The 14,362-nt window shown below is 36.8% G+C and overlaps 1 pseudogene; it reads left to right on the forward strand.

Moving 5' to 3' along the window:
* Positions 1-5,824: 5,824 nt before the first annotated feature.
* On the forward strand, positions 5,825-14,356 carry LOC113058885 (NADPH oxidase 4-like; annotated as a pseudogene).
* The last annotated feature ends 6 nt before the right edge of the window (positions 14,357-14,362 follow it).

Below are 14,362 nucleotides of genomic sequence, written 5' to 3' on the forward strand. Positions count from 1 at the left end.
CCCACTTGTCAAAGGCCAGGTGGCTCAGGTACAATGCAATTCTATTAGAAATGCCAAACATCACAATTAAAAGATGCGCAGTGTTAAATCCAGCTACACTGCTTCCTATGAAGCAGGATGGGGAAGAACATGATTGTGTTGCCACATTTGAACAGGTCTGTACACCAAGACCAGATTTAAAAGAAACCCCCTTAGAAAATGCTTAGAAAATTGATGGTTCAGCATCTAGAGACCCAAATAATTGGCAAAAACAGAGGAAGTTAAGCCATAAACTCTGCATATGCAACAATAAGATCTGGAGCGCTCCCCGCGCATTGCTCTGCGCAAGCGGCTGAATTGGTAGCATTGACGGAGGCTTGCAAAATTGCTGATGGACAAACAGTTACCATTTATACAAATTCTTGTTATTATTTTGGGGTTTGTAGAAACACAGGACATTTTTAACATTTTAATGCTACCAAAATACAATTTTGCTACCAAAGTTAGTTGCTATCTTCAAATGCGTCACACATTACAAAAGTTATGATTTTATGTTTTTTAGGTAACAAGTAGCTGATACCAAAGCGAAGGACGCAGCGATGAGAACAAAACCTGCTTTCTACCTGTGTAACATGTAACAATGATTAAGGCCCAATCTTAATTCTATTTTAAAAGATTAGGGTGGCCATATTTTGATTAGTGAAAACCAGGACATCCCATGCAGGACCGGCAATGAGATACATAAATGATACTCAAAGTTTACTCAAAGATGCCTTATAATTTCAATACATTTAAAGTATGCCTCCTCAGTATTTTGTAATAACAATTCATACAATCTACAACCAAAAAAACAAATTCAGATAGGTTTCTCAGAGGTTGCTCAATATGGTTTATTATGACAAGTTTAAAAAAATAACGAATTAAATAATGATAGAAATAATGTCTTTTCTGTATTAGAAAAATTAATAAATAAATTACAAATAACTGAAAAATACCTCTGCTATATTAGCAATCCAAAAAAAAAAAAAAAAAAAAGCTATCACAAACTTATGAAAACTAACAAAAAATATCAATATCTTTAGTTTCCTTCCTCATCCTCATTTTCCTCTTCATCCAGTTTTTCTTCCTCATCCTCCTTGTTTGCCCATCTATATTTTGCTGTAGAGCTGATCTTTCCCAGCAGTTTTTTTGTTGCTTAACAAATAAGCATGAAAGTCTTTGCAGCCTCCCACTTGTCCCAACCGGGAGAGTAAGTGGGGAATTTCTTCTGTAACTCATAGGTAAATGTGAATTTGCTCTTCGGCATGTTGCAGGCAGAAGTGCTCAGATGGCTGTCTGCTTGCTTGTTGTGACTGTGAAGTGTGCTCTATTGCTAGTCAATTTAAAGTCCCAATAAAAAACAATGAAAACCATCATCACTTTCGAGAAGAGTAACCAGGCATCTACGATGTAATGTGCATGAGATGTGCATGTGTTATTGGTAATTTTGCAATTGTGCAATGTAATTTTTTACATACTATAAAAAGTGGAATGTGCGTCTGTGTTATATCTTTGCACACAGACCCAAGCTGTGTGTAAACCAGATCCTTATCTGCAGAGAATTAAAGCAATACAAAGACAAAACTCTGTTTGGTTTTTCATTCTCAGTCTCTACAAACTGTCATTGATTTAGAATTTCCGAGACAATGGGTTCCCACAATTTATATCGAATGAATTTCCATGACTTTGTCCATGCAAATGTACTTATTCGCATTCAATGCAATATTTAAAATCCAAACATTAATAGAAAAAAAATGACATTGCAAAAATATATTTCCATTACTTTCAAAGATTAGAAAGTGTATTTTCAGGTTTTCCATAATCGTATAAGACATTATTCTTCAAGATTACCTTCTTCATTATTATCTTCTTCAAGACTGTAAACATTCATATCCAAAATAATGTTAGGCTCATGACACTTGTTTTAGATAAAGATGTATCCTGAATTTGACCATAAGCAACAAAGAGCAAATAAATCCACGAGTTAATGCTTAATATGAAGGATTTAACAACTTTAACAAATTATTCTTCTTGTAAAATTATGCACAGTGGACAGTCTAATACAACTTGATTCTAAAGTGTGCCATTGCAGATTATTATTAAAAATAATAATGATAAAGGTAGAGAAACTCACCAATAATAAAGCCAATCAAGAAGAAAGCCGTGATTGCCGTGAACCGGCAGATCCACTTGATTAATTTGTCTTCACAACCCATTTGATTAAGCACCACACATAACGCGTTGGAAGTTGGGAACTAGTTCTATAAGGCGAGAAATGTAGGCGAGTCTTGGTTGGCTTGTGTTCATTAGTTCAGTGTGGCGAATCGGTTCGTTTGAGTGAAAATGATTCACCAATTCGCTTGATTTATTAAGCAAAATAAAAGTTGCCGTGCAGCATTTTACGCGTTCCTTCGGAAATATAACTACATAAATTAGACTAATCTGGTTAGTTCGTCGAAAATTACCAAAAATCTCTAAGAAGCTATCATATTCTGACTATCTGAAACCAGTTTGGTGAGCAAGAACACTCGCGTTTAACTGGTGTTGTTTTCTATTTTTCACTCTTAAACACATTGATTCAGTTACATTGGTTGTTTCAAACGGTGGTTATTTGTATTATACCAACACATGGCCAAAGCTTGTACTTGTAATAAAAGTGACCTGCTTGCCACTTCAAATGAATCGATTCAGAAGAATGATTCAAAAGATTCAAAAATCGCCGGTTCAGTCAGAATTAATTGTCTGTAGTTCACACACGTAATATACAAACGTGCACAAAGTGACTCGAATTTCAGTTAATCTCTAATAATATTAGTAAGAGTAAAGTGCAAATGTCAATAAACGGAATTCATTTGTTGTCTGGTCACCAGCTGTATAGCTCAATGGGGAATCGACGCTCGGGGAGTTGAGGAATGCGGGTTCTCATGTGGGTGGAGGGGTATTGTTTAATTTCTTAGTTGTAATTAGATTAACTGGCAGAACACAGCTGGATGCGTGAAATGAAAATAGAGCTAAACATTTCGACGCTAGCACTCGCTAAGCAATAGATGGCGTCGTTGGCCCATGTTTGATTCATTTTATCCGACAATAAGGTGCTAATTAAACCGCTCCAAGAAACAAATGATTGGGTCCTAAATAAATAAATAAAGTTTCAGTAGACACAAAAAGAAAAGAAAATAGATATAAATTTTATAGAAGTAAGGACTCCTGGCAAGTACTCTAGCAGATGCATTTTGGAATAACTTTAACTTGTTTATTGTCCATATGAAATAAGATTTTTGAAGGATAAGTTGCAGTCTAATAAAACACCCAGGTCTTTAACTGCAGATGATGACATAGTATCCTAGTTGGAAATTACATTCTAAGTGAATCTGTGTACCGGATTTGGTCCTATAAGTAATACCTCAGTCTTCTCTGAATTTAATAAGGAGACAGTCACTGGTCGTCCAATGTTTTATATCTTTAATACATTCTGTCAATTTGTACAGTTTAGAAATTTCATCTGGTCGTGATCAAATATATAACATAGTATCACCAGCATATCAGTGGAAACTAATGCCATTTTTTCTAATAATGTTGCAAAGTGACATCATGTTTATTGAAAGTAACAGAGGGCCTAACACGGATCCTTGTGGCACCCTATATCTCAAGTAAATAATAAGACAAGACTTTAGTGTTCTTACTCCTCAATTTAGCTTTCAGAAAGTGTTTCATTCCTATGTATTATCATTTTAAAAGTAAATAAATATTATAAAGCTAGATTAAGTAGATATTCAAGAGTTTAATGTTTTTTTTAATGTTAAAGAAATAGATAGATAGACATATAGTATGTCGATATATATATATATATATATATATATATATATATATATATATATATAGGTGGATATATACTCATTTAAGAAGTAAAGCCGCGTTTCCACCGCAGGAACTTTACCCAGGAACTAGGGACTTGGTCCGGTACTTGGTGTGTTTCCACCGCAGGAACCAGGAACTAAATAAAAGTTCCGGGTAAAAAAATGCCCCCCAGAAAGTCCCTGCTGGCGAGGTGGTACTTTTTTAAAGTTCAGGAACTTTCGGGGGCGGGACTTTGGCGCTAAACATCCTGATTGGTTGAGTTGACGCAGCATTGGTTGAGTTCAACCACCATTTATTCGGATCAACATTTTCAAAATATTACTGTTATTGTGTCATGAAATGTAATTTTAAAAGTATTTCAGGCGAGAATGTAGTTGTTTAAAATTCAAATCTGTTGTTTATTTATAAAGACAGCGCCTATTTAAAAATGTGTTTCGCCGATCTCTGAGACGGTGAGCTCCACACGATCAGGGAGAGCTCAGTGATCATCTATCCGCCCAGAGGCAGCCTCACCTTGGATAGACCTTCTGATATGTGCCGCTGGCTCTGATGTGTCTTTAGTGGTTAAACATAACATATAATTCAGCTGCGGGGTAAATCTAACAGGTTTTCTTTGGTCTGTATTCAATTTATCTATATGTTAAAATGAAAATAAAAAAGGCAAGTCTATATAATATTTCGTTTCATTGTAATGGCTGTATATAACGTTACACATATCCCTGAACTAAGTACATTTCTGCAGCTGTTATTATGTTTAAATGAAAACGAAAGGAGGCAGTGGTATTTGATATCCTATTTCGTTTTATTGTAAATGTACTGAGGGGAAAATTGCAGTAGCCAAAGCGATCTGAGTTCACGCAGCATTGGTTGAGTTCAACCACCATTTATTTGGATCATTTTCAAATATTACTGTTATTGTGTCATGAAATGTAATTTTAAAAGTATTTCAGGCGAGAATGTAGTTGTTTAAAACGCAAATCTATGGTTTATTTATAAAGACCGTGCCTATTTAAAAAATGTGTTTCGCCGATCTCTGCGATGGTGAGCTCCACTCGATCAGCGAGAGCTCAGTCCTCATGTATCCGCCGAGATGCAGCCTCAAATCGGCTAGACCTTCTGATATGTGCCGCTGGCTCTGATGTGTCTTTAGTGGTTAAACATAACATATAATTCAGCTGCGGGGTAAATCTAACAGGTTTTCTTTGGTCTGTATTCAATTTATCTATATGTTAAAATGAAAACAAAAAAGGCAAATTTATATAATATTTCGTTTCATTGTAATGGCTGCATATACACATATCCCTGAACTAAGTACATTTCTGCAGCTGTTATTATGCTTAAATGAAAACCAAAGGAGGCAGTGGTATTTTATATCCCATTTCGTTTTATTGTAAATAGGAAAATTGCAGTAGCCAAGACGAGCTGACTGAAGTTATCAAGTACGCTGCTGTTTATAGATTTACCGGACTTGCGTCGTCGCGGACATCACACTCCCGAGTCGAATGCACAAAGTCTGAACTAACTACCGAGGATGCACGTCCAAAATCAGCGTACTTTAAAAAAAAAAAAAAAAAAATCAGCAGTACTTTGTATTGAGAAACGCGCGCAGACCTACGTCACCAGTCTATTTGCCTAATCTACCCGGTACTTTACACCGCGGTGGAAACGCAGAAAGCAACAGGTCTGGGGGGAAAAAGTTCCTGGGAAAAAAAGTTCCTGGTAAAAATGTTCCGGGTAATTTCGGTGGAAATGCGGCATAAGTAGTAGAAAGAAGTAAGAAGTAGTAGAAAACACTCATTATATTTTTATTACTCAGGGCCAGTTGCATAAACATAGTCACCACTTTAAAGACTGTGTCTTAAGAACTAGTTTGACTAACTAGCAGGTAACCAAGTGGTTATCAGTCTAACTTTTCAAATTCAAATTTGATCCCGCAAGATATCTGTTAAAGATCGCTTCATCTGTGTGCAGCCATCTGATAGACTTCTATATGATGTCAGTTTTACACACATTCTAAATCATTAACATCTTAAAGGCATCTTCCAAACATATATTTGACATCTGATAGGAAACGCCCTATAGACTTATTACTGATGAGCAAACACTCTGAAAAGGTCTAGCAGACGTCAAATAGACGTCCACAGCAGGATTCACTCGACAGTATGCGGGGTCCCAACCCGGGCGTTTGGTGTTTGGTGGGAGGCGCGTGACATGGAACATGAGCGGCACGCGGAGTCCTGGAGAAGCCGGCGGGGTAAGCGTCACGGCACCAAGAGTCCAGCGGCGGCACCGGTGATGTTTACCGGCGGATCGCGGTCCGAGTATTAGCGTCGCGGTGCGTGGAAAGCGCGCGCGAGGGAACCATGAGCGTCGCGCTGAAGAGCTGGAGGGCCAATGAAGGACCCAAACACTTGATCACGGTGAGGAGGGATTCAATCAACCGCTTCCTGTTGTCACAGTGTCCATACTGGCTCATGCATTGAGTTGTCTGAGTTTGAGATCGATCAGTTGGATTATTGTGTTTTTATTGTTTTGGGCAGATGGTTTGGATTGCTGTGAATGTCTTTCTGTTCTGGAAAACATTCATGGTGTACTTCAGCGGAGCGCAGTATTATTATCTACACAAGATGCTCGGGGTAAGAACTAGAGTTTATGTGTGTGTGTGTGTGGGTTTTACAGGTCTGTACCTCTAGACATAATAAAGTTTGTGTATTTTTCTATAGTGTAATGTATATATTTGAGTTCGTTTTAGACTTTAATCTTTGTGTTTGTGTGTAGCCATTGAGATATGAGTTTGACAAGTGTGTGTTTTGTGGAAGTTATGTGTGTTTGCATTTTCTTTTTATTTGAGGTGAGTGTGTATTTGTTTGTACAGATGGTGCCTGTGTTTTGTGTGTTGCTGTGGGAAAGGGAGGATTTCCACAACACTCCTGAGTGAATCAGTGTAATTGTTGTCACCGGTTATTGTTTAACGTCCCGGAGAGATGCTGGACAGGGACACACAACTTTCTGAAAACAGACCACACTTGTGTTAGCTAAGATTTTAAATGTTTTATGCTTGAATTGGACAATTGCAGCAGTTTAACCCTGTCTGTCTGTGTCTCTGTGTGTGTGTGTGTGTGTGTGTGTGTGTGTGTGTGTGTGTGTGTGTGTGTGTGTGTGTGTGTGAGCTGTAATCCCTCATATGCAGCAGGGCTGTTGTGTTTCTGTAAAGAGCTGAACAGACGTGTAACAACTCGCTCATCTCTTTACAGGAAACGATGCTCAAAACCAACTCAACTGCAACTCACACACACATACCGACACGCATATATATTGAGATTTTCTGCTTGACTTCACATTTAAGTTTTTAGGAATTGCAAAAAAATGTTACTTTGATTAATATTTATTTTATTGTAGCCATTTCTAGAGGCTGTAGTACAATTGCAATATGATTTTTTTAAATGTTATTTACATTTTCTCACACAGTATGAATTAGTTTTAAAATGTATCACTGCCTTTATATTTCAGGAACGGCGTCTTCCGTGTCATTTTCAGTGTCCTTGACATTAAAAAGTGTAAAAACACTTGTTTTAATTCATGTGCTTGTGTTTCTTCAGCTTGGTCTGTGCATCAGTCGAGCATCGGCCTCTGTTTTAAACTTCAACTGCAGTCTGGTGCTGCTGCCGATGTGCAGATCGCTGCTTACCTTCCTCCGAGGATCTCAGCGGGTGAGACTTTGAGAAAATCTTATATTTATGCATTTATGACAAGTCTGTGCTGTTTGCACATTGCATATACGCTGCTTCAGCTGCTGCGTTTGCAGTGAAAAGATGTCAAAAGATTCAAAGACTTGTTGCTTCCATGCTGAATGAGGCTTGTTTTTGACTTTCGGACCCTCTCTCTTTCTGTCAGGTGACCGGTAGACATGTTCGTCGGCTGCTGGATAAGAGCAAGACATTTCATGTGGCGTGTGGAGTCACAATTTGCATCTTCTCAGGTGAAAACAGTTATGCTTTAAAATCTCTAGTTTGTTAAATCATGTGACTACTTCCTCAGAAGCATTATTGTAGCAGCCTGGAAACGTTTTTAACATGATTTTTGATTCAGGTCAGAAAGTCATATGTCATTTTGAGAAAGCTGTTGTCATTTTTGTGCTGTATGCATCAGACGGTTCATAAACAGAATTAAAAGACCATGCAAGAGACAGCAGATTACACTCACTTCACGGGGGAGGAAGAACAGATTACTTCGGCTGAGTCACCAGTCTGTCTGAAAGCACCCTTTGTGTTTATTTATGTGTGCATGTTTCATTATTACTGTAAAGTAAAACAATAAAAAAACATTAAAATAAAATTAAATATAACAAATGATGCTTTTTCACTCCAAAACTGCTGTAAAAGGTGCATAAACTCAGATTTATTGAGGCCTACGACCAAACACTTCCAAAAATGAAAGTACAAAACCTGTGCTAATTGAAAGAAAACAAGTCGACAAAAAGATTGAATCCAAGATTTGGTGATAATACAGCATCATAACAGATTTACAAGCTATTCTTTTTTAAAAAGGCTGGTGAATTTTGACTGGAAAACATCAAATTAGTAAAAATCAGTAAGTAATTAGTAAAGAATTTTCAGCACAGCACAAAGGTTATGTTTTATTTACATTTTTAGTTAGTTTTTTTTTTATATGTGATGCATAAGCTCTATGCATAAGGCCTATGATCAATCAGTTTCAAAAGAAATATACAAACTTGTGTTAGAAAACAAACTGACAAAAACATTGAATCCAATTTTTGACAATAATAATATAGCATAATGAGAGCTTTTGTCTGAGCACCACGAGTCTTACAACATGGTTCGAAAAAATCCCCCAAAACAAAGTTATCTCCCCCGTTTTTTTTTTTTTTTTTTTTGTTGTTGTTATACCCCGTGTGAGCGAAGTCAGTACGTTTGATGTTACAATAACCAGCATTTTTTTGGAGAAAGAAAATCCCCTCTGGGTCAAAATAACCAGAACATGAACCAACATGAAGGCCCATTCAAAATATATCTAACTACGACAGCTGCTGAAATAAGAGCTTGACCTGCGAAGTAACTCCGTCTAGTGTTGCACTGACAGGCCAGACTAGGTTTTGCTGGTCAACAGGTGTGTCTCTCTCTCTCTCCGTGTGTGTGTGTTTGTGTGTGTGTGTGTGAACACAGGAATATCCCGAGGGATTCCCAGCTGGTTTTATCTTGTGTCTGAGAACCCCTCCTCCCCATTTCCTGTCTCAGTGCGCTTTGGTCTTGTTCTAATTACAGAGATCGAATGCATTCCGTTACCATGATGACTGCAGCACACAGTCGCACACAAGAGCTGCTGAATAGACACACTGTCTCCCACACATCGCTGATGTTTGTGTGTTTGTGTCTGCAGTGGTTCACGTGAGCGCTCACCTCGTGAACATGGTCAGCTTCTCTGTGAGATATTCCCAGGATTTCCCCGCGCTCAATGTCGCTCAGTATCGAGGACAGGTAACACACACAGACGTTTGCATCAACATCTTCTGTGTTTGGAATAATTCAAATGTTTTTGATTTTGGCTTTTGGCATCGATGGGGGTCTCTTCTGCTCAACCAAGGCTGCATTTATTTAATCAGAAAATACATCCATTCTTCATTACTAATATGCTGATTTCCTGCTCTAGAAACATTTCTGAATATTATCAATTTTAAGTATAGTTGTGCCGCGTAATATGTAGGTTATAATGTTTTATTTTTTTCCCTGTAGGATCCCAGAATTCTCATCATAAGCACAGGTGTCTGAATCTCTCTTCTTTACTTCCACATCAGTGCGTTGTGTTTAATAAACCGAAATGATGACGTGAAATGTAGAACGATTAATTGAGAAACACTCAAATGTGTTTCCTTTCATTTCATGTTTTGTGTTGAAATTGTTAACTGAATTGTTTACATATCTATTTAACTGAATATTTAAAGTTATTTCACACAACTTAAAGTAAACGTTAAACGATTATAAACATAATTGTATTAATAGTTTGAATTGCTTATATTTGTCATTTGTATTATTATTAATATTTTTGATATTACTATTAAGGTTTAATTTATTTAGGTATTTTTATTTTATTTTTTTACTGTTAATAATTTTAGTACCTAGTTGCAAAGGCAACATTTCTAATTATCTTTAGTTGAAGTGTTATTTTAATATTATGTATGTGTTATTATAGTTTATATTAACATTTTTAATTAACTTTTTATATATTTTTGTGCTTTTTTCAGTTTATTGCCAAGGCAAATCATCTTATATTTAGATACAATTTTAATTCAGCTTTATTTAATTTGACAAAATACGTATTATACATTATAACCTTGTTGAGAAGTCCTGATTGTGTTGGCTCTTCTCTCAGTTCCTGGAGTTACTGGTGTTCTATTGGTGCTAGTGTTGTTCCTGATGTTTACAGCGTCTTCTTACTGTATTAGGTGAGAACCTCTAACCCTTTAACTCTTATCCGACCTGACTCTGACCCTAGTCTCCTCTTCCTAAACTTTACACGCACACACACACACACACACACTGTAATTACTTAGACTAGCTGGAGGGGTTCTTGCCCTCTGATTGATCTGTGGCCGATGGGCTTCACCGCACCATTGTCCTGTTATAATTAAGGTGCTTTAGTTCCCTTTAGGACACTTCAAGAGCATCTCGTTCAATCTAAGACACCTGAATGCTGTGCACCATGTTCTTTTATCTCGCTCTCCTTTTTATTGGAGTGCAATTGTGTGTGTTTTTTTCTCAGAGTCTCAAGCTACGAGATATTCTGGTACACTCACAACCTCTTCATCGTGTTTTATGTTATTCTGATGGTCCACGTAGCAGGGTGAGTACATACTAGATTGTTAAATATTGCCATGCATTTGAACAGAAAAAAAGCCCCAGTTTGCACACTCTCCATTTTTAGTTTGCAAGAGTAGAATTAGTGTAACTATGCATTAAAGTCTGTACTTAATGCATACTCTTTATGTATCCACTGCATAATGAAAGGAAACTTTTTTCCCCTAACAAATTTCTGAAATGTCACACATAAAATATTTGGCAAAATGAATTGATGTGTGAAATTATGATTTATTTATTTATTTATTTTTAATAAACATGATTTTTAATGTTGGTTTTAAAGTCTTAAATCACCCTTTCAAAATGAATGCATTACAAAGGTCTTAAATCAGAGCTGTAAGTATTAAATTCATGAAATCATGGCTTTAGATATAACATGCATTACTAAAAATCTTCTTTCGTATTGTTTGTCTTGTTTTCCAATGCAAATATCTAAACATCAAGATACATTTACTTAAGAGGCAAAACCAATTAAAATTAGAATAAATATCTCTCAAAACTTGTTTTCCTTTTGATTCTGATTCTGAATTATGTTGTTTTTTTCTAAGTCCATTGGCAGATATTTTTTCAGAAGGTTCGGTTAAAGTTTTCTCCCTATTTCTAATAGTTGAGAATAGAGATATTGAAGACAAAGCATTTTTTTTGTAAAATGAATTAAAACGTTGGAAGTTCTGTGCAAATGTGGGGTGATTTTTTTTTTACTTGTACGCTTTATGTGATATGATTGACACCTCTCTGTCAATAGCGGAGCTTTAAAGTATCAGTCAAACGTGGAGACCCACCCACCTGGCTGCATCCACAACAATCTCAGTTCATGGACCAATCACAGAGCAGCTGGAGAGAAGGGGGCGGAGTCTTCAGGTGCACCACAGACAGTTTGTCAAGAAGAGGCTCGTTTTCAACCCCCATTTTCCTCAGGTCTGTCTTTCTGATTCAATATGATTAAATAATTGATTCTTTCAGGTTTTTGTTTTTATATGTACATCTGTTATGATTATCAGTGTGTGTGTGTGTGTGTGTTTTAGACGTGGTTGTGGGTTCCTCTTGGTCCTCTCTGCCTGTACTGTGCCGAGCGGTTGTATCGTTTCATAAAAAAGCAGTGCTGCTCCTGTTACCATAGTCCTCTGTCTTTACTCATCCGTGCAGTGTTGTAGAATTGCGCATGCTGAAAGAGTGGCTTTAAGCCCCGCCCTGGACAGGTAAGCCCGCCTCCAAACAGTTACATTTAAAGTTTGTTTACGAAGCATTTAGAATTTTTTACAGAAGAAAAACAATGAAAATTCCAACTTTCATTTCTCTTTTTAAATGAAAGAGTTCAGAAAGAGTGCTATCATTCAAAAGCTCGAGGTCAAGTTTTTAAATTTTCTTAGGAAATACTTTTATTCACCACGGATACATTAAATTGATCAAAAGTGACAGTAAAAAACAATTATAATGTTACAAAAAAATTATTTATACTTCAAATAAATGCTGTTCTTTTGAACTTTTCTATTCATCATAGAATCCTGAAAAAGATAAAGTTTCAGGTCAGCACAAAAAAATTCAGCTTTGATGATATAAATAAATAACATTTTACAATATATTACCTTAGTAAACATTAATTTTAAATTGTAATAATATTTCACATGTTTTATACTGTTTTTGCTTTGTACTGTTTTTGTATGTTGATCAAATAAATGCAGCTTGGTGATTCTTTCAAAAACATATATGTGTACATGGACCATGTAAGAATATATTCTATATAAAAATAGATATTTAATATAAAAAATGTGTTTTTGTGATGTTTTCTCTAGTACATCCTGCTGAACTGCCCGAGCGTCTCGTCATTTGAAAACCATCCCTTTACTCTTACCACAGTGAGTCTGTTTGAGTGTATTACTGCGTTCAAGTCATGATTGTACTCATGAAATAAAATGCACATGAATATCACCGCAATGTCATAATTACCAGTGGGGAAACTCGGGAATTTATTTAGACGCCAACTTGGGTGAGTGGATGAAAGAATCATGGCTAATTGGTATTGGCTGTAATCACATTTTAATTACACGTTGACACGTTTTTATTCAAAGTGACTAGCAAATTATGGATACAAAAACAATTACGAATGCTATTATTCTGAGTGCATTTCACATCATAGTTAAGTTTTCCAGGACCTGAAAGCAGCATATGAACATGTACATTCTTCATAAACCGTGCTGAAGGCGTTTTCAATGATGTAATGCTGTTGGAGATTGTTTAAGTATCAAATTGCACTCTCCTTCAAACAAAACATTCCACGATGGCTCACGTAAATGTTTCCATTAGAAAGCACTTTTGAAAACATGCAAATTTAAGCATTAAACTTCTCCACACTTACACACTTAAACCGTTTGGTTGCAAGTGAAACTTTGTGACCCCACTCATACACTTACTCAGAGATTTTTTAGCCGCAGGGGTCTGTTTCCTTTAATGCATGACTGTGCCCTGATCCTCAATCCCTGCTCTGTGTGTGTGTTTTGACTGTGCTCCTCAGTGTCCGACAGGGAAGAATGCAACATTTGGCATTCATCTCAGAGTTCTGGGAGACTGGACCTGTGAGTGTACACACACACACACACACACACACACACACCGCACACGCATGCATGATAATTAAAAGAGCCTGTGATCTATATGATCTCATTCTAAGGTTTCTGTCAGAATGTGTGAAGTTTGGATTAAAACACACTCTTATGCACACATTTATGTTTGCTCAGTCTTCTGTCACTTTCCCATTATGCTTTAAGAGATACTAGTTCCTAGAAGAAAAACACACTTAACAAAAGAAATACACAATGCAAAATACACACACGTTTAGTTGACAAAGAAACTGCTTTAAACCACTAACAGTCATCTAAAATACTCTAGTGATTGCATAGCAGTTGTCTTTAAAACCAACCAGAACAAATTAGCAACTACTTATCAAGAGAGACCCGTAACAAGATACATGTAATTACAACATTTTATTCATAAACTCCCAATTTTGAGAAAGAAAGTGATAATTGGAGAGGTTAACTTTTATTTTTTATTCTTTATATCGCTTGAAACTTCAGAATGCATTAGCAACCACATGGCAATGTGATAACAATCACCCAGAACACATTTGCTAAAAATATTGTTGTCCATATGTTTGTTGATTTTCTTCTGTCTGTACTTTCTCAGCGAGATTTTCTCAGCTGCTGCTTCAACAGTCGAACAGCTCCGAGATCCTTCCCATGATGCAACAGAGGAGCTATCCCACGTGAGTCTGCTGCGTTGTGGGAACCGTGTCAGTGGCGTTAATGAAGGTCGTGATCTCTCAGTATACTAGGAGGTGAAATGTCACGACCTTCTGACCGCATCATTTCCTGGGAAGAGACGACAGTTTTCCAGCGTTGTGTGGGCGGGGTGTCAGGTGTCAAGCCTTGTCATCCAATCAGAACGAATGACATCATTTCTTTACATAAAAGTGTTTTTACAGTGGAGCAGTGTGTGTACAGTGGGGGAAATGACTGCACATCCTCATCCTGTGTGTGTGTGTGTGTTTATTTGTGTGTGTTTCTTTTCTGTTACCATGTGCAACCGTGTGTGTGTGTGTGTGTGTGTGTGTTTCTTTT

The sequence above is a fragment of the Carassius auratus genome, chromosome 40 (assembly GCF_003368295.1).
Source record: "Carassius auratus strain Wakin chromosome 40, ASM336829v1, whole genome shotgun sequence".
Taxonomy (NCBI): domain Eukaryota; kingdom Metazoa; phylum Chordata; class Actinopteri; order Cypriniformes; family Cyprinidae; genus Carassius; species Carassius auratus.